At 43.6% G+C, this 21,293-nt stretch overlaps 1 long non-coding RNA gene across 1 annotated transcript in view; it reads left to right on the top strand.

Moving 5' to 3' along the window:
• Positions 1 to 21,293, top strand: part of LOC140607810 (uncharacterized) — a 592,127-nt gene that overhangs the window by 229,764 nt on the left and 341,070 nt on the right. Inside the window, exon 2 of the long non-coding RNA XR_012009714.1 lies at positions 17,519 to 17,639. This is a non-coding gene — a long non-coding RNA (uncharacterized lncRNA). The remainder of the gene's footprint in view (positions 1 to 17,518; positions 17,640 to 21,293) is intronic.

Raw genomic sequence — 21,293 nt, 5'->3', positions numbered from 1 at the left:
CTTGCTCAGGCATGCATCTGACCCCCTTCAGGGCTGAACATGGACTCCAGGTTGTCTCTCCGTTCAGAGCACATTCCTGTGCTATGTCACTGCTTCTTCCAGGGTGACCTGACTGGGGTGTAACCATGCTGGTAGCACACTGTCTGTGAAACCCCCAATGTAGAAGCCCAAGGTGGCTTTCATGGAATAAGTTGTCAAGGTGGTTGTGGCGACTAAACTCGGTGACGGCAAATCGAAATACTGGAAGAAAAGACTAGTGTGATGTATTAACAAGCAGCTTTGAAATTCACATATCTAAATTCAGACACAGATTTTCCTCCAACGGAAGAAGATACGGAATCAAAGTCATAGTGTGACATGATTCGCCTAAGAAAGCAACACTGTCTGATGGGTTTCACAGATTGTCATGATATCAGAATAAATATACTGTGAAGTCATGGGTATATTTTCTAGACAAACGTGGTGGAGTAGCAGCTTCACGTTGCACCTGTTTGCTCAGCCTCAGGTGTAGACAAAGTCACCATCTACATACTTTGGCTTTTCTACATGCATTTGAGCTTTTAAATTCCACATGGTAGGAACCCAGCAGAAATCAACTTGAATAAAGAAGGGCTGTTTCGGTTCACGCCACTGGAAGGGCCTCCAGGCTGGATCCAGGCTCTGAGAAGTGTCACTGGGTCTTGTCCTGCATTTGTCAGCTGGTCATACTTTGTTGTCAGAACTGTGCCCCAAGCTGGAGGATGGCCATCTCTGATTCCAGGGAAGAGATCCTGTGCTCCCAGCCCTGGGCCCCTCTTCTTTCCTCCTCAACTCTGCTGCCTTAGTCATCTCGGGCAGCCCCATCAAAGTGCCACAGATTGTGGGCCTAACCACCAGAAATTTATTTCATACCATTTTGGAGGCAAGAAATCCAAGATCAGGGTCTCTTCTGGGGTCTCTCCACATGGCTTGCAGATGGCCGTCTTCTCCCTGGGTGGTTTATGTCCTTATCACCTCCTCTTGGAAGGACACCAGTCATATTGAGTTGGGGTCACCCTTGTGACCTTGTTTTACCTTATTGACCTCTTTATAAGCTCTCTCTCCAAACACAGTCTCTCCTGAGTAATGGGGGGCTAGGATTCTGACCTATGGTTGAAGTTCAGCCTGTAGCATAGCCTCTCCCATCCTTGCCCTGCACACATGGTGGCAGGGGGATGCTTTGTCAGCTATAAAGGTGGCCTGGCATGTTTTGAACTACAGCTCAGAGTCACTCCCATCAGCAGTCTGAGTCCTTTATTGGGGAGACACCAGGAGCTCACATTCCTGTGAGGTTGGCAGGCTTTGTCAGCCACATTTTAGGAGTGAGGATGCCACTTTCCAGTTTGAAATATCTAAAATCTCAAAGCAAATTCCTTGTTATCCCTTTATTTTTAGGTTTTCTATGTATTTTTCATAACTTAAAACCATGGTAAAAAACTAAAATTATCAAGTGTTTTTAAATTCAGAAACTTGCACCAAAAAGTGTGCAGTCCTGGTCATTCAAAATCCATGTCTGCCTTTCTCAGAGCACTAGTCACAAGGACGTGCACGTGCCCCAGAGAAAGCATCCTCTCTGGATGGTTTCCCCCATTCCTAGTACATGGGACAGGATCGCAGTGGCCAGCCTCTGGCACACACCTGTCATCAATCTTTGGTGGATTTTGGGGACAGGGACCTTTCCCACAATTAAGGTGTACCCAGAGGATTAATCTCCTACTTGTAATCTTGTCAGAAACAGGATACTATAATGTAGCTGTCTACTGAAATATGGCTCCGTGTAACTGCGAGACAGGTAGAGGGGCCACCACTCATCTTCTGCTTCCCTTTGCTCTTGTGTTCCTGGTGCCATGGCCAGTTGGTTTCCAAGCCATTTGCAGAGCCTCGAAACAGCTTTTGTTGTTGGCTGGTTGAGGTGGTCATATGTTAAGCATAAAAGCAAAACAAAGTCAGGATTCTTTTTTCCTAAAACCTGTTCAACAGGCCAGGCTGTCTGCTTCTGGATGATGCTCATGCTACCTGGGGACCTGCAGACCCGGGCACTGCCTGGTGAATCATCATGAAAGATGCATAGTCACCTGTGCTGTCAGAGTAGACTGTCCCACCTTCAATCTCAGGACTTGTGCTCTGGAAAACCTGCTCTAATGTGCTTGAGTAAGAGCAACACTCTATATATGTTTCCTATAACAACTTAGGGCTCTGAAGGTAATTTGTGAAGCATAATTTCTGTTGACTTTGATCCTTTTTGGTGGCTGAGTACTAATAAAATGAGACCAAGCTGGCTGAGATGTCTCACAGCTGGTGTGCAGAGCTGATCGACAACTGAAATGCATCAAATATTCATCTCCCTCTTGGCGCCCTGCCCACCTCCGGGACGTTGTCACATGAGTGCTGTGAAGGACGCACCGGGTTGTGCCACGTACCCTCCTGCACTGGGCCTTCCTCATCTGTGATCTCTGCCCTCTAGCTGTTGGCTTCCTTGTGTGCACACTTTCGTGCACACAAGGTCCTATGTGAGCGAATGTCCAGGGTTGACCAGCTCCTGCACGTGGCGGGAGTGCGGTGGAGAAGCAAGGCCCACGGTCCTTCCCACACACCCTCCCCAGGAACTGAGCGCGAGTCCAGCTGGAGGTCCTGCACTGCGTGGCTTTACCATGGGATTTCCCGAAGAACTGGCCAGCATCAAAAATGGCTTTGTGAGCCAGGCACATTGAGCAGTTATGACTAGACTCTATTTCTCCTAAGGATGATATCTTGAGACTTTTTCTTTAAAAGCGTTGCCAGGGTCTGGGTTCCTGGGAAAACAGATCTGGGACCCAGATTTACCTGCAGGCGTTTCATGGGAAGATATTGAGAGTAGCATCTATGGGGGGAGGGTCAAATGGCAGTGCAGGCCCCAGCCAGCTCTGGGAAGCTCTGCCACGGTGTCTACCCCACTCTACCCACAGACTGAGATCACCTCTCTGCTCATTCACTGACCACAAGGGACCTGCCCCTGCAGGGTGGCCAGGGAGAGACACTAGTGCCATAGTGGGAGAGGGTGTGTCTGACCCCAGGTGCTCCCCTCCGTGCTTGCATGGACTGCTGGGGGGTCTGTGGACCTTAGGACTTGGTGGATCTGGCTGTTCCCATTGGTGACAGCAGTTCTGGTGATGTGGCCACTCAACATCCATGGATAAGTGCTCAGCTTCCACCAGAGCCCCAGAGTGTGCCAGATGCCTTTTCCAAATGGCACATAATTCCTTGCTGTGGATAGCATGGCCTTGTTCCAGAGCCCCGTGGTCCAGGATGAGATCCTCCCATTGGTGCTACAGCTCAGCATGACATTTCCCCACCACGGACGCCTCCAGTACTGAGGGTCTTTCAGGCCGTGGGGTCCCAGAGGAGGGCTGCTTGCACCCCCGCCTGGCCCTGCTGCCTCCCCTTCTTTGGGCCTACCATAGCTGGGAGCTCTCTCTGTCACTAGATCAGCATTGGAGACACGTTCCCCAGTCTGAAGAGTTCTGCCTCCAGAGGCCAAAGGGGCACCCACCCAGGTCATGGCTTCTGCATGGTGGAAGATACAAGCGGTCATTTCCCCTTTACTTTGGAAGGTATGTCTCAGTCCTAAAACCGCGGATTCTTAGCATTTATCTCTCACCCACTGGAGCTCTTGTATCTTCTCACAGCCTTCAGTGTGTTTCTCAGCCTTGCTCTTGGGGTCTGCTGCCACTGATGGGGGGGCCTGCAGTTGGGTTCCGCGGGGAGCTGGGATGGTCCCAGTGTGAGAGCATGGAGTTAACACCACCGAGGCATGCTACGTTCACCCGGCCTGAGTGTGAGCGGCTCTGGTCCTTTTTCTGATGAGGGATGGAAACAGGCCCTTTTTTCCAGATCGGTACTGGATCCTGAGGTCCTAACGCCCTAGGAAACTCTCCTGGAGGGGGGTTCCACACTGGGAACCTCAGCTCAAGTTTTCACATGGGCTGCCCTGATCAAGGAAGTGGAGATGCAGCCTAGATCGCCCAGTGTACTTGCCTCGTGTCCTTGAGTGCAGGACCAAGGGCACGGCGCTGCTCCTGTGTCTGGGGAGCACTCACCTCACACTCTCAGGCCAGGGCACCCCTACGTCTGTTCCAGTTTTACGGGAAACATCTGTTCCAGGTGTACATTCAGGAACCGGGAAAATCACCGCCGTGTGGGTCTGTGGGCCCAGTCGTCCCACTGTGAGCCAGACGTGGTGGGCTCTATTACCACTTCCAGCCAGGGGGCTCCGATGATCTGCTGTGTCTGGATGTCAGTGCTGATGGAGGCGTTCATTCCTCTGCATGTCCGCATGCTCCTGCCTGCAGCACGGTTACCCCAGCAGTGGCTGTGCACACATTTAGAAAGGTCTGGGGAAAAGAAGGCCGTATCTGCTGGATTTTATGAGGGAGGCAGCTACCTCTTGCAAAGCCACAGAGGTTTAGAGTTTATTACGGCATCCTGCCTTCTGGCAGTGAATACAACACGTTAGAAGTGCTTTAAAAGAGGCTGTTACAGCAACCCACTGGCTGAACCCTCGGGGGTGCAGGACACGTTGAGCTGCTGTGTTTAAGCTAATTACGAGGGTGAACTCCCCACGCCGGCTGGCACGGGGGGCCCCAGCGGATCAGTACAGCACACGGCAAGCCTTCCCTCGGCCCACTGGAAGGACCTTGCTCACTCCCCCTCTTCCACCACACTGCTGGACCCGCTTGCAGGTGCTCGTGGCTGAGCACCAAGGACGGGGAGGATGTGGGAAGGGCCAGGTGGACCCGCCGGAGTGACAGCCGCCTCAGTGGTCAGCGAGGTGATGGCACATCTGCTTAGTTTCCTCGCCGTCTTTTCCCTGCTTCAGGGCTTCCTAGCACTATTCCCACCTCCCTCCTACCTCACTTCTGGCCTGACGCTGCGTCACCTTCCCCGCCCAGAGAGTAGTGTGCTTCTGGTCCAGTTTTAGGTCCAGGCAGGCATTTTCCAAGCTCTGTGCTGCTTTTGCTGTTGTTCTGTTCTTGCAAACCCATCTACTAATTTCCCACTGCTGCTTACTTTGAGAAAGCAGGGGTCCTGCATGGGAACTGTTCAGGGTTACCGAGGAGAGTGTAAAGTCTGGTGATTCCACACTTAACGGGGTGGTCTTGATTTATGACTGTGTTTCTGTTTGAAAGACTGTACATCTCAGTCCACTAATCTAGCTATATTTCTTATTCATACCTTGAATTTTGGCTCAAAAAATAAAGCTAGTTGACTAAATGAGGATGCAGGCCTTGGAATGGCCAGTTTCAGGACAGCAGAGCTTCCAGACAGAGGCTGCTTACACACAGGCCAGGGCAGGAGGGCAGGGTCAGCACTGGGATCCCAAACTCACCAGCCAGTTCCTCCTCACTGTGGTGTGACTTTCCAGCAGACACATGAAACAGAGCTGCACGATGTCCACTTCCTATTTAAAATTATATTTTCTTTGCATCTTTGTTGGCTGTCTTATCTTTGTTGCTCATCAGATGCCAGGATTATAAGTGTAAGAGGTGATGTGCATAATTAGCAGAAATCCTGGCTTTGGTCGTCTCAGACATGAAAATCTGTGTAGGAAGAGGGAACTGCCTGGTGCTGGCAGATGTGCTGAGTAGAGCTGCAGACCACTTTAGCGGGGTTCACTGACTGGGGGGATACGACGCACAAATAAATGCGAATGTTTGGAATGGGCATGTCCTACACACAAACACACCCCACATAGATACTCATCTGTTGCTGATTTGGGGTTAATAGAGGCCCTGTGAAAATAGCTTGTCTATAATTAACATTTTCATTTAGCCTAAATGATTTCTAGGTGCTCTCTCTTGAACTTGACTTGCACACAGGTCCCTGGGCATCTTGTTAAAATGCAGATTCTGACTTATTTGGTCCTGCTGAGGCCTGAGGCTCAGTGTTTCCACAGGGTCCTGGGAGGGGCTGGTGCTGTGGGCCTGGGGCCACTGGCCAGTGGAGCTGCTGGTGGGCCTAGGCCACCCCAGCTGCATCAGGGCTCACCACCTTGTAGCCGCTGCAGTGGGTGCCTCCGGGGCCCGACCCCACCAGGGCCCATGTCTGCTCAGCTATGCCATCTTCCTGGGCCCCTAATGCCACCTGGTTCCTGGGACTGACTCCTGGGGCTGCTGTGGCCAGCCCATTGGGACAATGTGTCCTCTGGCCTTAGGCTTTCAGGATGAGGCTGCCTCTGCCAGAAGGCCAGGGGCTGTGGTGAGGGCTGCTTGGTTTCTAGGCAGCCCTCATCTTCCCCCAGACCTCCAGAAGCTGAGCTGGGCCAGGCTTGCAGCGCAGGTTGTTGGTAGGATGGTGAGGGGCAAGCACTGAACCCCTTCTTCTGCTAGGGTCTCTACAGAGGATCACCAGCAGCCTCCCAAGTGTGCTAAACTCTTTCCTTCAATCTCAGTCCTGTCTCCACACCCCCTCCTCTGAACCTCCACGGCCAACCCTCTTGGACCCTCTGTTTCCCAACAACCTGCACTCAGCTGTCTATCTGGCTTCTGCACTGCATCCCCTCCTAAAAATGCAAGTTTATGGCCCTCCGTGTGGGCATGGCTAGAGGCTTCTCTACGCCGTTGGGATAAATGCTAAAATCTTCAATGCAGAGACTGAGACTGTGTGTTTGTCCCCCTCTTCACACCTCGCCACTTGCCCTCTGTTCGTCAATCAGCCCTCACTGTAGGATCAGCAATAGTCAAGTGTGATGGTAACAACTTGTGGTAGAATGTTGTTAAAGGAATGGCCACCAGGCACCGAGGTAGGCCTGCTCCAGTGTTATTTCAACGGCTTCTCAACGGCTCAGTGTCACCCACATAATTACCTTTATTGTGCAGATGGGGACATTTTGTCATGGAAAGATTTTTTTTTTTTTGGAAAGATTTTTTTAATTGTCTGAGGCTGCACAGCTAATAAGTGGAAGAGGACAGTTGTGTTCATTAATCTCAAAATAATCTAATGATGTTGATCTTTAGATAGAGTGTGATGGTGGCGTGTGTGTGTGTGCACAAGTATGTGTCTGTGTACCTGTGTGTGTGTCTTTGTCTGGACATAATCTGCACATATGTGTGTATGAGGGGAGTGTGCATTTTGGATGTGTGTTATGTTGAGAAGGTAGAAAGAAAGCTGCCAATACCTCCACTGTGGGACGGAAGACATGTGTGTGCAGCAATTTTTTTCAGAGATGTTTACTGGGCGGGGCGATATTTTTACAGGTCTCTATATCTCTTCTCATGTTTTGCATGTTTTGGTGTGTGACAGAGACATCACAGCATGTAGAGTATTATTTGATTTAAAACAGCAAGTATCAGAATTTTTCTACGTGCTTTAGCAAATCTTAGGAGACCTCCTCCCCCAAATTCACATTTCTTCCATGTGGCTTTTGGAGGTGAAAGTGAGAAGTGGTTTCCATATACACACTAGTTCAAAGTGAATTGCACAAGTCGTGGCAGAGTGACAGGAATACATTACGAGTAAGAAAAATGTCTGTTGAAACATTTTCTTTTTACTTCCAGTCTCAATTTAAAAACAAACTCTAAATTCTACCTTCAGGAAGAGCAGATTTCCAGGGCTGAGGAGTGGGGAGATACAGAAGTCATCTATGAAACAAAGGAGTCCGTACAGAAGAGACGTAAAGGATGCTCAGCCGAGGTCACCGGTGCCCCTGGTAGTTGGGGAGCCTCCAGGAGGGATGCCTCCATTGTGATGGGTTGTTTCTATTTATGATTCACCCAGACTGCTTCCTTCTCACTGCTGACCACCACCCATAAACACTCGGGGGGGGGGGCTCTCGGCCACTCCCCATCTTTCTCTCCCTAAATGCAAAGGGCACACTGCAGGCTTCTGGGCTTCTCTGTTCTTCTGAGGAGGGCGAGTGAATCTAGGCTGTTGTCCTGTCTTCCCATGTTCTGGTCCATCTTTGCAGTGAACACTGGAAGTGCACAGCTGCCACCCCAATTTCAGGCTGCTTCCCTCTGCCCACCCACACCCCTGCACCGAGTAGCTGGTTTGTCTGGTGCCTTCAGTGGGCACCCCACCTTGCATAGAGTAGGCATGTGGTAAATGTCCATAGAAAAAATGGATAATTCATTAATAAATGTTTGTGGGAAGGACTCGTGGCCTCTGGTGAGACTTCCAGGTGTGGGGGAGAAGCTTAGGGCAGCGGTCAGGCAGGGCGGCCCCTCTCAGCCTCCTGGCCACCTCCTCGAGGTGACAGCCTGCTGCCCTTGTCTACTCTCGCACATTCAACATGCTCTTTAAAAAAGCATTTCCTCAACTCCATTTATCTTTGTGATTTTTTTTTGTTGTTGTTTAAATTTTATTTCCCGTCTCTAAATCTTAATCTTGTCTATTCTTATATTTCTCACTTTACAGCTGGTGGCTTTAGCCTTGTATCTTAATCTTCCCTCTCCTTCTTTTGAGCTCTTTTATCTTGGTGGTTGTTGGATTTAGCTTTTATTTAAATTTCATCAAACATATCTTATTTTCAATACTGACTTCTTTTTAAAGTCCTTTAAAGCTCCGTGGGGCTGGAGGCTTTGGAATGGGACCATTCAACCCCAAAGCCGGAAGCCTTCTGTTCCCTGCGTCTCACCACACTCCCCCGGAAGGCAGGGACGTGCACAGTAGCTACATGGGCCAGGGTGGTCACGGTCAGGGCTCCACCCCTGGCACAAATTCAGCTCTCAGTAATTGGCGGATATTATCAGTGATTTTAGTTATCATTGTCTTGGGATGTTGATTCTTTTCTTTTAATTCCTTTGTTTTTCTATTTTTAAATTTATTTCTCTATTTTTGCTTATTTATTTCCATTTCATTGCTTATTTTATTTTATCCAGTATATGGTTTCTCTATTTTAATCTAAGCTTAATCTTATTAAAAATAGAATTACAGGGACACCTGGGTGGCTCAGTGGTTGAGCGTCTGCCTTTGGCCCAGGGCGTGATCCCGCAGTTCCTCATCAGGCTCCTTTGGGAGTCTGCTTCTCCCTCTGCCTGTGTCTCTGTCTCTCTCTGTGTCTCTAGTGAATAAATAAATAAATCATTAAAAAACAGATATAATTACAAACTGTCATTAATTTAAGAAATAATACAAAATAAATGTACTCGTGAAATATAATACCACCACCAATTGTTTGTTCACACTGCACTTGAAAACATGGAACATGGTCTGTCTCTGGACCACCCCCAGCCTCCTCCCTCAGGACTTCCCTGCCCCTACATAAGTCACCGCCATCACTTGTGTGTCCATGGGTCCTCTTTAACAGTATATTGATTAGTTTGGGCTGTTTCCTGACCTTACTACAAGTGGAATTGTACTGTATACCTTGCTTTCTCCACCCAGCATTCTGTTTTTGAGACTCACTCATTTTTCACTATTTAACACAATTCATATATCCCTTCTGACGTGATAGACATGGGGTTTGACATAACTGCATTTATTTTTTGTTTTTCCCCATAGTGAGCAGCACTGCTCTGGGCCTTTTTGTGCTCACTCCTTGCACACTGTGCATGGCCCCTCTAGCATGCTAGTCATGCTAGTCATGGCATGACGGCTAGTCACGGCACATGCTTGTCTTCAGTAGTGGTAGGTGATGACCATTCAGGGGCTCCCCTCAGATGTTAGTGGCTTTGAACCTTCACAGACTCTCAATGTTGGCAGACTAATTTACTTAAAAAAATTCAACCAGTAATTGTGAAATGGTATTTTCTTGGGACTTACCTTTGCATTTCCTGGGTTGTAGTAAGTTCATCCCATATCACTGGCTTCCCCTGTGAAGGGCCTGCTGTTACCTGTCACCCATTTTTCTATGGAATTGATGGTCTTTTCTTACTGATTCACAGAAGCTCTACACGTAGTCTAGACATGATTTCTTGATTGTAGGTGGGATGTATGTCTCTCAATTTCTGACTTGTTTTCATTCACTGTACGGAGTCTGAACAGATGTTCTTTTTCTTTTTTTTTTTAAAGATTTTATTTATTCATTCATGAGAGACACAGAGAGAGAGACAGATACACAGGCAGAGAGAGAAGCAGGCTCCGGGGAGCCTGATGTGGGACTCGATTCCGGGACTCCAGGATCACGCCCTGGGCCAAAGGCAGACGCTTGACCACTGAGCCATCCAAGTGCCCCTGAACAGATGTTCTAAATGCAGTTGGATATATCCATCTTTTCCTTTATGCATTATTACACTTTTTAGTCTTTAAAAAATATTTTCTATGTAAAACTCATAAAGATATTGTATTTTCTTCCAAATGAAAAACAAATTATTTCACACAGAGGCTACTAACCCCTTGTTTTTGTAGATGGGGTGAGGTCGGGAGCCCAGTTCTTGATTTATTTGGATTACCAGTTGTCCCATTATTTCTTTACTTAACTGTAATGCCAGCTCTGTCAGAAATCAAGTCTCAGTATATGTGTGGGTCTGCTTCTACTGTCTATACTCTGTTCTATTTGTTTGTCGTACTTCATGCCAATACCACACCATCATGATTACTATAACTACATAGCAAGCCTTGATAATTGGTATGTGGTTTTCCTATTTTATGTGGCTAATATGATAATTATATTAATACAATTTAATGCAAGAGGAATACTGAAATCTTGTAATAAACTCCATTTGGATGTGGATTTCATTTGCTAATGATTTTGTTGTACTTTTGCATTTGTGTTCCTACATGCTGTTGTTCATGTGTCACATTGGCCTGTTATCTTTATTTCTCATGCTACTTGTGATTTTTATAACAAGCTTAATAAAATAAGTTGGAGAAATATTTATTCTTTCTATATTCTCTGGAATGACTGTGTAATGGAATTAGAAAATGATTGGTAGAATTTACTTGTAAAACTATCTGTATTTTCCTTGTAGATAGCTTAAAAATATATTTATTCAAAGCAGTTAATGGTTAGAGCATCATCGAACCCATCTGAGGTCAGTGTGGGTAACTTGTTTAATGTAGGAATTTGTTATTCCCACATGTTCTTCACACTGGTTGGCCTAAATGTGTTCTTAATACTCTTTGATATTTTAATTATCTGCTGCATATACACTATTACCCACTTATTCATGCTGGTATATTTGACTTTTTACTCTTTTTTACCTTCATCATCTCCAGAGATTTCTTATTTGATTAGTTTTTTTTCCAAGAAACAAGTTTTGGCTTTGTTGCTCCTCTCTTCCATACCTTTATTTCTACCGCATTAAATTCCTTTCATTATCATTTCCTTCTTTTGCTTTGTTGACTCTGTTCTTCTATTCTAGTAGTTTATTAATTTCCAGGCTTTTTTTCTTTTCTCATATAACTTAAGACTATAAATTTGCTTCTTTCATGACTTTGGCTGCATCTCGCAGTCCCTGATACCTAATATTTTTATTATTGTTCAGCTCTAAGTATTTTATAATTTTATTATGATTACTATCTTGATTCATGAGGTTTTTGAAAGTAAATTTCTTACTTGACAAATATATGGATTTGTTTTAAAATAATTTTGTTATTATTTTGAACTTAATATAATTTATTACATCTAAAATGCTATACAAGAAGTATTCAGATTTTAGAAATGCTAAAATTTGGGGAAAATGGCAACAGTAATTACAAGAAGTCACTGATTGTAGCAGAGATCCCAATTTAGAGATATTAAAACTAAAAAAGAAAATGGTGCCTTAGAATCTATAAAATTTTGTTGCAGCCAGAAACTATGTGTTTATGTTATGTTAGTTAAAATACAGTGCAATTTGCCTTATGTGATCACTATAAATGTAACTTGAATGTTTGAAAAAAAATAATTCTTTTCTTTATATACCTGTTATATTTTGCTATCAACCTTTTCAAGGCTGTTAATCAAATATTTTATATCACTACTGATTTTTGTCTACTTTGTCTATACAGGAGGTATTTTTAGAAATCTTCTGTGATGCTAGATTTCAGTTTTTCCTTATAATTCTATTTTTTAATATCTTTTGAAGCTGTGTTATTAGGTACAAAATTCTTAGAATTGTTCCTTTTTCCTGTTGAATTGAACTCATTATCAGTGTGTCATAATCATTTGAAAAAGTTTTATATTTCAAGTACTTCCTTTTGCCTTCATATTTTTTGTTCTCAGTTGATAACAACAAATCCATACCAACTTCCTTTGATTATTTGTTTGGAATTTGTCTTTCCATCCTTTTGCTTTTCACCTATCTATGCCCTTATGTTTTAGTTGCATCTCTTATGAACAGCAAACACCTGGGATTGATTATTTATTTACTTATTTATTTTTATATTTTATTTTTAAAATTTTTGTTTAAAGATTTTATTTATTTATTCATTAGAGACAGAGAGAGAAGGGCAGAGACATAGACAGAGGGAGAATCAGGCTCCTTGCAGGAAGCTCAATAAGGAACTCGATTCCCGGACCCCAGGATCCTGCCCTGAGCTGAAGGCAGATGCTCAACCCTTGAGCCACCCAGGCATCCCATACCTAAGATTTTTTAAATTGCAGCATAATAATCTTAGCCTTTTAATTATGAAGTGCGTACATTTATACTTATGATTACCGATACACATGGATTCTTTTCTATTTTCTTCATGCTATTTATCCTGCCTTTCTTAGGTTTCTATTTTACTTCTGTTTTTACATCCTTTTAAATTAATTAAGTTTTTCTTCCTGTCTTATTTTCCAACTCACTTTAGAAGTAATACATTCTATTTCTTGGATATTTTTATTACTCTAAAATTAATAAGCCGTAAACCATATCACTTGACCAAGTCTACAGTTAATATTTACCTTCTTCACAAATGATACAGAGCCTTAGCATGCTTTTATTATAAATTATATGTTGCAATTGCTCTGTTTCTTGATTCTGTCTTGTTATTTTTAACCACACAAATTATACGTTATTCTTTTCCACAGCTAATGTTTGTTTAAACTTATGCACATATTTACTATGTTCTTTGATAAACATTCTTTCTTGTATCTCAGATATTTTTTTCTGAGATCCTCTCTCTCTTCCTAGAGTTTATTTATCCTAAAGAAATTCTTCTAATGAAGGTCAATCATAGCATTTTTTAAATATCTTCTTTAATATCATCTTTTTTGAAAAATACAGTTAGCTGACTTAGAGTTTCAAACAAACACCTATATTTTCCCCACAACTTTAAAGATATCATTCCATTGCCTTATGACTTCCTCTATTACTGTTGAGAAGTCAGCTATCTTTCTAATTATTATTTCACTTTAGGGAATCTATTTTTTTCCTCCTTGTCTATTTTTAAAAGTCTCCCTTTGCCATTTATATTCATCAGTTTCGTTTGGATGTATCTAGATGTAGATTATTTTTAATTACCCTTCTTGGAGTTTATGGACATCCTAATTATGAAGATTCATGTCTTTGGGAAATGTTGGAAAATTTTCAGCCATTATCTTTTCAAATACCATCTCTCTCCCATTCTGTTTTTTTCTCCTAGAGATCTGATAAGAAATATCCTATATTTTTTCATATTGTACTACTCCTCTTAAACTTTATTCTTCTTTTTCCTTTCTCTGTCTACTCCACACTGCAGAAGTTTTTGAGAATCGAGGTCTGTCTTCCAATCTTATAATTCTCTCTTCAGCTATATCTAGTCTGCAATGTAACTTTTCTATTAGAGTTACTATTTTCAACTATTAGATGTTCCATTCTTTTAAAAATTTGCTGTCAAGATACTGTTGTACTTATGGTCAAGGAAGACTTTAACTTTCGTCAGTCCACTTCACTCATTGTTAACTGTCACCTGTGCAATATACATTAGGAGTAATAAAATGGCTATTTGATGACATTGACCTTTCCATACCCTTGATTCTGTGAGCAGAAATGATTAGAGCACCTATCATCAGCTCGACAGAAATCCATAGATATTGCTGTGTAAACTGAACCTGTGCACTAATAGTACTTTGAGCCTGTGGCCAGTTTGTCAGTATATAAGAATCATAGGGGGAAAAACAAAACTGTACTATAGATCTCTTTTCATTTAGATTATTAGTTAATGACTGGATGCTAGTTTCAGGTGAGCTAAATGATTGCCTCTGTGACAGAGAGGATGGGAACATTTATGCAAGGCCCCAACTGATGTGAGGCTATTTATAATCTTTATACTATTTGGGATGAATATTCATATTCTTTCCTACAGAAATATTAATATGTTTGGTTCTGATCTGTTTGGGATATTCTGTATTATATGGTATTTGGTCGAATTTCCTTTCTGACATCTGAGAAGTTTTTAATTCTGAAAGACACAAGCCCTGGGAATTTCAGATAAGGGATTGTGGCCTTGGAATACTTAGGTTAGGAAGTTCTGGTAAAGATTACAAACAGTAAGTATAGCTCTAAGTAAAGCACGTACTGCATGACAGAGTTGTGGCTGCAGCACTCCAGAAACTGCTCTGATTATCATGCTTCCTGAACAGGTCATGGGGACACAGGGCAGGACAACATGAAGCTGGGCATCTGAATCTCGATGTGCTCTCTTGGCTCTCACATGTGTCAGAATGCAAGCTACATATGCATTTTGGAAACTTGTTAGGTACTGACATAGGTTGGAACCGGTAGGGCTGAGAACTTGGATCTACATACTTCAGTGGGATGAGAAGGACATGACAACATGGAACCTTATGCTTAGGGAATCACACTCCATCCAAAGAGGTAGGATGAGTGTGTCCCAAAACTATTGTGGTAGGACAAGATTCCGCGGCTTCCAGCAGGAGAGGGTGGGAAGTGCAACCCATGCTCTAGACTGGCTCCAGAATTTTACTGTCTTACAACCTGTGAGAAATGTGACTTACAGCTGCAAATAATAGACATTGTAAATGTATTTAAAGAGGAGTCATCTCCTCTCTTTCTAAATGCTGAGCTTGCTGGAAGGTATCAATGTGCACTGGCTCTGCTGCTAGGGGAGGATGTCTGTGGCAGGTAGGGCTCATGTTCTGCCTTTCACCCTAATGTGTTTGTCCAGTTATCCATTGGAGCTCTAACTAGTCGTGGGTCCAGTTTGGGGAGTCCCGAAGCCTACACAGTTCAGCCTTGTGAAGCAGGATGATCATAGTATTAATAGGAAATTCTAGGGCCCTTCTCTGGTCTGAAGAAACGGCTGTACAAGAGGGAGATGGAAGTTGAAGCTTTGTTGGCTTTGCAAGGAGGCAGCCATGATGAGCTGTGACCCCGATTCCCAGTGTTGCTTTGGGCATGTGTGCTCTATGAGCATCTTCCCATCTAGGATGTGGAGAGCCCCCAGTCCTGCAGCTGCCTGTCTGTGGCCCAGAGCGTGTCCCAACCAAAAATCCCCCGAGGAGAATTATTGCATCCTGAATGCTCAGCCTCCCTCTGCACCACTCCATCTGCAAGAGATGGACTCATTGCTGGGAAAATCCAATGGGCTTATGACTGGGCTTTCCGGATGAGACTACGTGGTCACACAGTTGGTTTCTGCATGTAGCCGTGAGCCCTCTTGTCAGTGACAATTAGGAAAGAGACCATCTCCAGAAAGGAGTGGCTGTGCCCCACGCAGCAGGAGGGTGGGGGCAAGAGCAGAGGCAGGCTTCATTGACTCAGAGTTTACGAGCAAGCAGGAGGTCCCAAGTCCAAGGCCCTGGTGTGGCTTTAGAACAAGCATTAAGGGCCACTGGAAGGGAGGCTCCTGGAGAGTGGGAAGGCTGAGGGGAGAGCAGACCTGACTTGGTGTCTGTGCATTGACAGACCTGTGGGAGGAGCTCTGATGGGGACCATGGTGAGCAGGGCTCTGGAGGGCAGCACTGGCTGTGGAGGGAATGAGTGGTAGAGGGGAATGTGGCTGGTCTGGGCCTTGTTCCCCCAGAGGAGAGCAAGGTGGACCAGGCCAGGAGCAGGCCAGACCCAGCAGTGGGTCAGAGAAAGACAGGGAACCCTCACCCTGAGTGCTCCTGGGGTGGGCGTCTCCAGCTTCCATGTCTCTGGCAAGGGCGGCCACCACTGCCAGAAGCTGCCTTCCCCACGTGGAAGGAAGAAGACTCAGCAGCCTGCCTTGTTTGAGACGGTGCCATGATGGGCAGCATAGAGGCTCTGGGAATGGCTCTGGAGGGTGCAGGACCTGAGTGTGAACAGAAAATCAGCATTGTATTATGTATTGGGGGTAACAGCCTCCACAACTGCCATGACTAATTCGTGGCACAGTTAAATGTAAAAAATCCCAAGAAGTGTCTGAAGTAATTCATATTCTTTACCTAAAGAGGAAAAATAACATTGTGAAGTAAGCAAGCACAGTTGAATTATGAAAGCACACTATGCAATCTATTATTCAGCAGCAAAAACAAAAACAGTAAAAATATCTCCACGAGTAGAATCTGAGCTCTAAAAATTCAAGCTAGGGAGTGATGCCTCATTTCCACAGAACAAGTAGTGAAGGAAAATTGAAAGAATGTTTACCCAAGACCAAGCAGGACATCTTTAGATGTGATGTGAAACCATGGAAGAGGAAACACTTTCACGTTATGAACCAGCAGACATGGAGAATGTGAATGTGCGGCCCAGGTGGGAGGTGAGCACATGGGGCAGACCAACCGCTGCCCGGCAGGTCTGCGCAGGGAGCCGCCACGAGGGCCGGCAGTGACCCTTACTCAGGAAGCAGGAAAGGAAGGCCGAGCGCTCCGTGACTCCACACGAACAGAACAGCACCTCAGGTGCTTCTTGGCTCAGAGGAGAGGGGCCGGGATCCCCGCTCACCCAGGTGGGCCTCTGGCGCCCGCTGCACTGCCCACTCCCAGTGTGTTCTGCCTTCCACGGTTCGCTTTCTCCTGTGTCCCTGGAGCGTGGTGTCCATCACTTGACTCCAGCACTCACGTCCTGGGGTGGCCTCTGCTCACCACTACCGGGGGCCACTCTGCTAAGAATGATGTCCCTCTTCAGCCAGGGGAATGCTAGTAGCCTGGCTGTTTCTTGAAGATGGAGAAAACCAGACAGGGCCTCCATGGTGCCCACCAGCAAGCCCTGAAACCATACTCAGAGGGGAGAGAGCCTGCATCTTGATTTTTGGTGTTTAGATTCTCAATCTAAGGAATGATTTGACATGCTGGGTCCTTGGCCCAAAATGCATTATTTGGAGAAGGTTGCTTATAGTTAGTTTTTTTAAAATTGTGGAATATGATTATTCTAATTGGAAAAATAAAGGCCGCTGATTATAGGGAAAATGCATTTAAAAATCAAATACAGATCATAATGTATGTGAAATTTTATATCCAGCATATTTCACTTAGGGTTACATCATGATACTTTCCCTGTATCATTCAGGGCTTGCCTAAGGTGATTTGTGACAATACACAGTGGTCCCCTATATACATGCATAGTTATTTTTACTTGATTTATTTTAAACTATTCTGCTGTTGATGAACATGCACTTAGGTTTCTTTGTTCCCCTGTGCTGGGTATGAAAAATTACAATTTATATCCTTGTTCAACAAAATCTTAGTATTTACTTGTTATTATTTCCTTAGGGGGAAAAACTCACAGAATGGAATTGCTGATTCAGTAGGAGGTAAACATTCACAAGGCATCTGAGACACTCTGAAAATCTGCACTCCATAAATTTCACAAATGGACATGCCCAACAATAAGGTATGGGAGAGATTTCCAATTCCTTCCTGTCTATGCTTGACAACTTAAGTTTTGAGATTTTTAAAATCTTTGTCATTTTGACTATTAAAAAATGGCATCTACTTTTAAGTTGTGTTCCTTTGGTCACAACTGAGGTTAAACGACTTTTGTATGGTGACTGGGCTGCTTTTCTGAATTGCCTCTTTGTATCCGTAGTTCATTCTTCTATGGAGATGCTTTTTCCCCTATTGATTTGCAAGTGCTCTTTACATATTAAGGGCTACAATAGCCTTTTGGGTATTGTATGTATTCTAAATACTGTCCGTTTGTCATCTGACCTTGTATGTTTTTTAACAGTAAGAGGGTATCAAAGTTTTATGTTGCTGAATCCATTAAGATTTTTTTTTTGGTGTTTCTGCTTTAAGATTTTTTTTTTGGTGTTTCTGCTTTAATGTCATGTTTACAAAATCTGTTTTCACACCAGAGATTCATGTATATATTTTCTTTAGTTCTTTTATGGCTTTGTTGTGCAGTAATCCTTCAGCAGTTTATTTAGATACATCAAGTGAGTTCAAGTGTCAAAGTTTATTCTTAACAGCTTAACAGTTATTCTAGCAGATTTAAAATATGCTTTCTCCACTGATTTAAAATATATTCTTTTATTACATTGAAGACAAAGACAGTTCATTTCTCTTTCTGCTCTTGTAGTCTGTATCATGGACCTGTTCACCTCTTCTTCTGGTGGCCATAGGCTGACGAAATCGTGTGGTCTGCGGCAGGGTGTTCTCATGAGTAGCAGTGGGACACGCCTCCCCAGTTTTCTTTTTAATGGTCCGTATTTTCTTTACCCATTTAATCTTCCATATATAATTTAGTCAAGCTTGTAAAACTTTGTTGTTAGACTTTTGATTGGAATATCATTCAATTCATTAAATAATTTTGATGAGTGAATTAACATTTTATAGTACACATAATTGCTTTTCTATCTAGGAATATTATACGCTTCTTGTTTTATTAATGTCAGTTCCTCAGTAAATATTTTCTTGATGAAGGTATATTTTTCAGATTTATTTCAGTGTCTTTTTTATGTTGTATGGTTGTTCTGAATTGTTTTTCATTATTATTGATATATTAGAATTATATGAATTTTTGCAAGTTTGTTTTTGTATTGGCCATCCATGTGGCTACCATATAGTTCATATTCCTTGGCAATTTTTTTTTTTTTTTAAGAGTAAGGTAGAGGGAAAATCTTACTATATATAAATGGCAATAGTTTTTGCCTCTTCCTAATTCCTACAATTCCCAGACAACCATGAACAGGGGCAATGAGAAAGGCATCCCAGCTCTCAGCAGTATGGCCCATCGCTCCCCCACAGACAAAATACAAGTATTGGCTTCCTATTGACTTCAGTCTGACCTCTGATATTTCCAGCATCATTTACTTTCTCTATCTCTAAATAAGTTAAATGTTTTTACCTCTCATGGTTCAGAAATATAAACTTACATTTTTAGTTTTGGTAGTGGCCTCTCTTACTGTTCCTGACACCTGAGTTCACCTGATTGTTTTCTAATTATCAGTGTTAAAAATAAACTCTTGGCTATACAAGATTAGGATATGAGCTTCCTCCCCACCTATGAAATAATTTCTAAACATTTGAAAATATAATCTGGGATTTTAAAGCCAGATGGAAATGATAATGAAGATGATAATTTATAATACTTTGTTTTCAAAGAATATTTTGATTTTTATTTAATTTTGGGTTATATGGATTTAATCCTATATTTCTACCAGAAGGTCTGTGTATTGGGTTCTGTGTCCACGTCCCTTTGGCTTCCTTAGTCTTAGATACTTTATTCAGAAAGATTGAAACAGTGGTCTTCAACTGTCCTCCACACTTTGAGTGTAATGTTGACTTGTGTGGCATTAGCACTCTTAGTTATTGCTGTGTCTCCTCAGAACTTGGGGTCCTTGCCCCACTGCCCTCGAGACACACTGCCATGGTGACCAAGCCTGGGGACAGTTTCCACTTCCTCTATTTGCATGTATTTTCATCATCAATACCTGAAGGTTTACAGGGCCATTTTTTCCATGCCTGAGATTTAACTCACTGGCCCACCTGCAAGGGCTGAGTCTCTTTCCTTTATTTTAGTAAACTTTTGTGAGATTTCAGTTCTTTGTTGGTATTTTTTCCATGTTTTAAAACTTTGTGTACATAATATTCTCCCTCTCTCTCTTTAAAAAGTCTATTGCACTCAGGAAAGAATCTCAGATTTGTTTTCTGAATCATGAACTGAGTTTTGCTCGCAGTGATTGGCTATTCTCTTCTTCTCGTGAAGATTCCGATCCTGTGGTTTCCTTTCCATTTCTTTGTGACCCTTCCTTATCCCAACCTTGTACCCCTCTTAACTTTTGGCAATGTCCCTTTGGTGGTGGTCCCTTTGTCTTCACCTTGCTTTCCTTCTCCTGGCTTTCACACAGTCTACATGATCCTGCAGGTTATTGTTGAGGACACAGAGCAAATACATGTAGGAACCATCATTAGTTTTGCACAGTGCATGCTGCTCATTAGTATTTGCTTTCCTCCTTGAAGAGACTCCTGTCTTTGTTTCCTGTGAGCACAGTGCAATAGACTCCCTTGCAAACCCTCTCTCCCAGACTCATCTGGAATAAGGAGGGAGACCAGGAGATGGGTAGTCTCTGGGACTGTGACAGTGTTTTTTGCTCCCTAAGGGTGGGCAGTTGTTGAGCTGACCCCCTTTTGGGCTGAAGACTGTTGACCTGTTCTCATGGAAACAGAGAGAAGTGCTCGTGGACACGAGAAGAGTCCCCTCCTTCCCTTTCCTAAAGCCATGCATGGAAAACTCACCCATAAATACTTGGCTCTTCTCCTTCTCCCTTTTTCTACTTTGACACTTTCATTCTAAACTGTATGGCATGTTTGCCTCCAGCGGTGCCCATGCAGATACGAGACTTGTGCTGGCCCCTGCTCATGGATGAGGCTGGCCTGCAGTGGCAACAGAAGGCAATTTGCATGTCTTCCTGATTTGTAAAGTGATGCTTTGGACGGTGAGAAACACTAAATGTTTACCTGTACCTTAAATGTACATTAACATTAACATTATTTGTTTATTTCAAATAAAATCTGGAAGTTGCAGATTTATCTTTCTGACATGCTTGGTATCCTCAGGTAGTCACAATTAATGGGAAAAAAAAAACTTTTAGAAAGCTGCTTCATGGAGTCTACCATGCATGGGGCATGTCCTTACAATGCATTTCTGTGTTTTATATTTTTGCATTTACTCAGATAGTTCTTCTGCGTGAACTATGGCCTAATCTAGAAGGGGCAGTGAGAGAAGCAGGAGCTGACAAGCATTTTAGCGGAGAAAAGGACTGGGTGGGTGAGTGGCAGTCCTTAGGCACTGTTAATTGAGAACGGTTTGAAGCAGGTAGCATCTGCACCACGTGTAGCATAATCCTTTCTCTTGCTCAGTCTGTGAGTCCTAGACACTCCCAGGAACACATTAATCTCTAGGCTTAGAGCTGGGGCTAGCCCTTGGTCATTGAAAGCCTCCTAAACATGTAGAAGGTGATGTTTAAGGAAGGTGCATGTGGGTGTTGTCTTTGAGCCTGGGTGCTAGGTTCGTTATTTCCCTGGATTAGCAACTCCCCTTGAA

The sequence above is a fragment of the Canis lupus genome, chromosome 17 (assembly GCF_048164855.1).
Source record: "Canis lupus baileyi chromosome 17, mCanLup2.hap1, whole genome shotgun sequence".
NCBI lineage: Eukaryota > Metazoa > Chordata > Mammalia > Carnivora > Canidae > Canis > Canis lupus.
The sequence above is the reverse complement of the archived record's forward strand: the minus strand, read 5'-3'. Positions and strand labels throughout refer to the sequence as shown.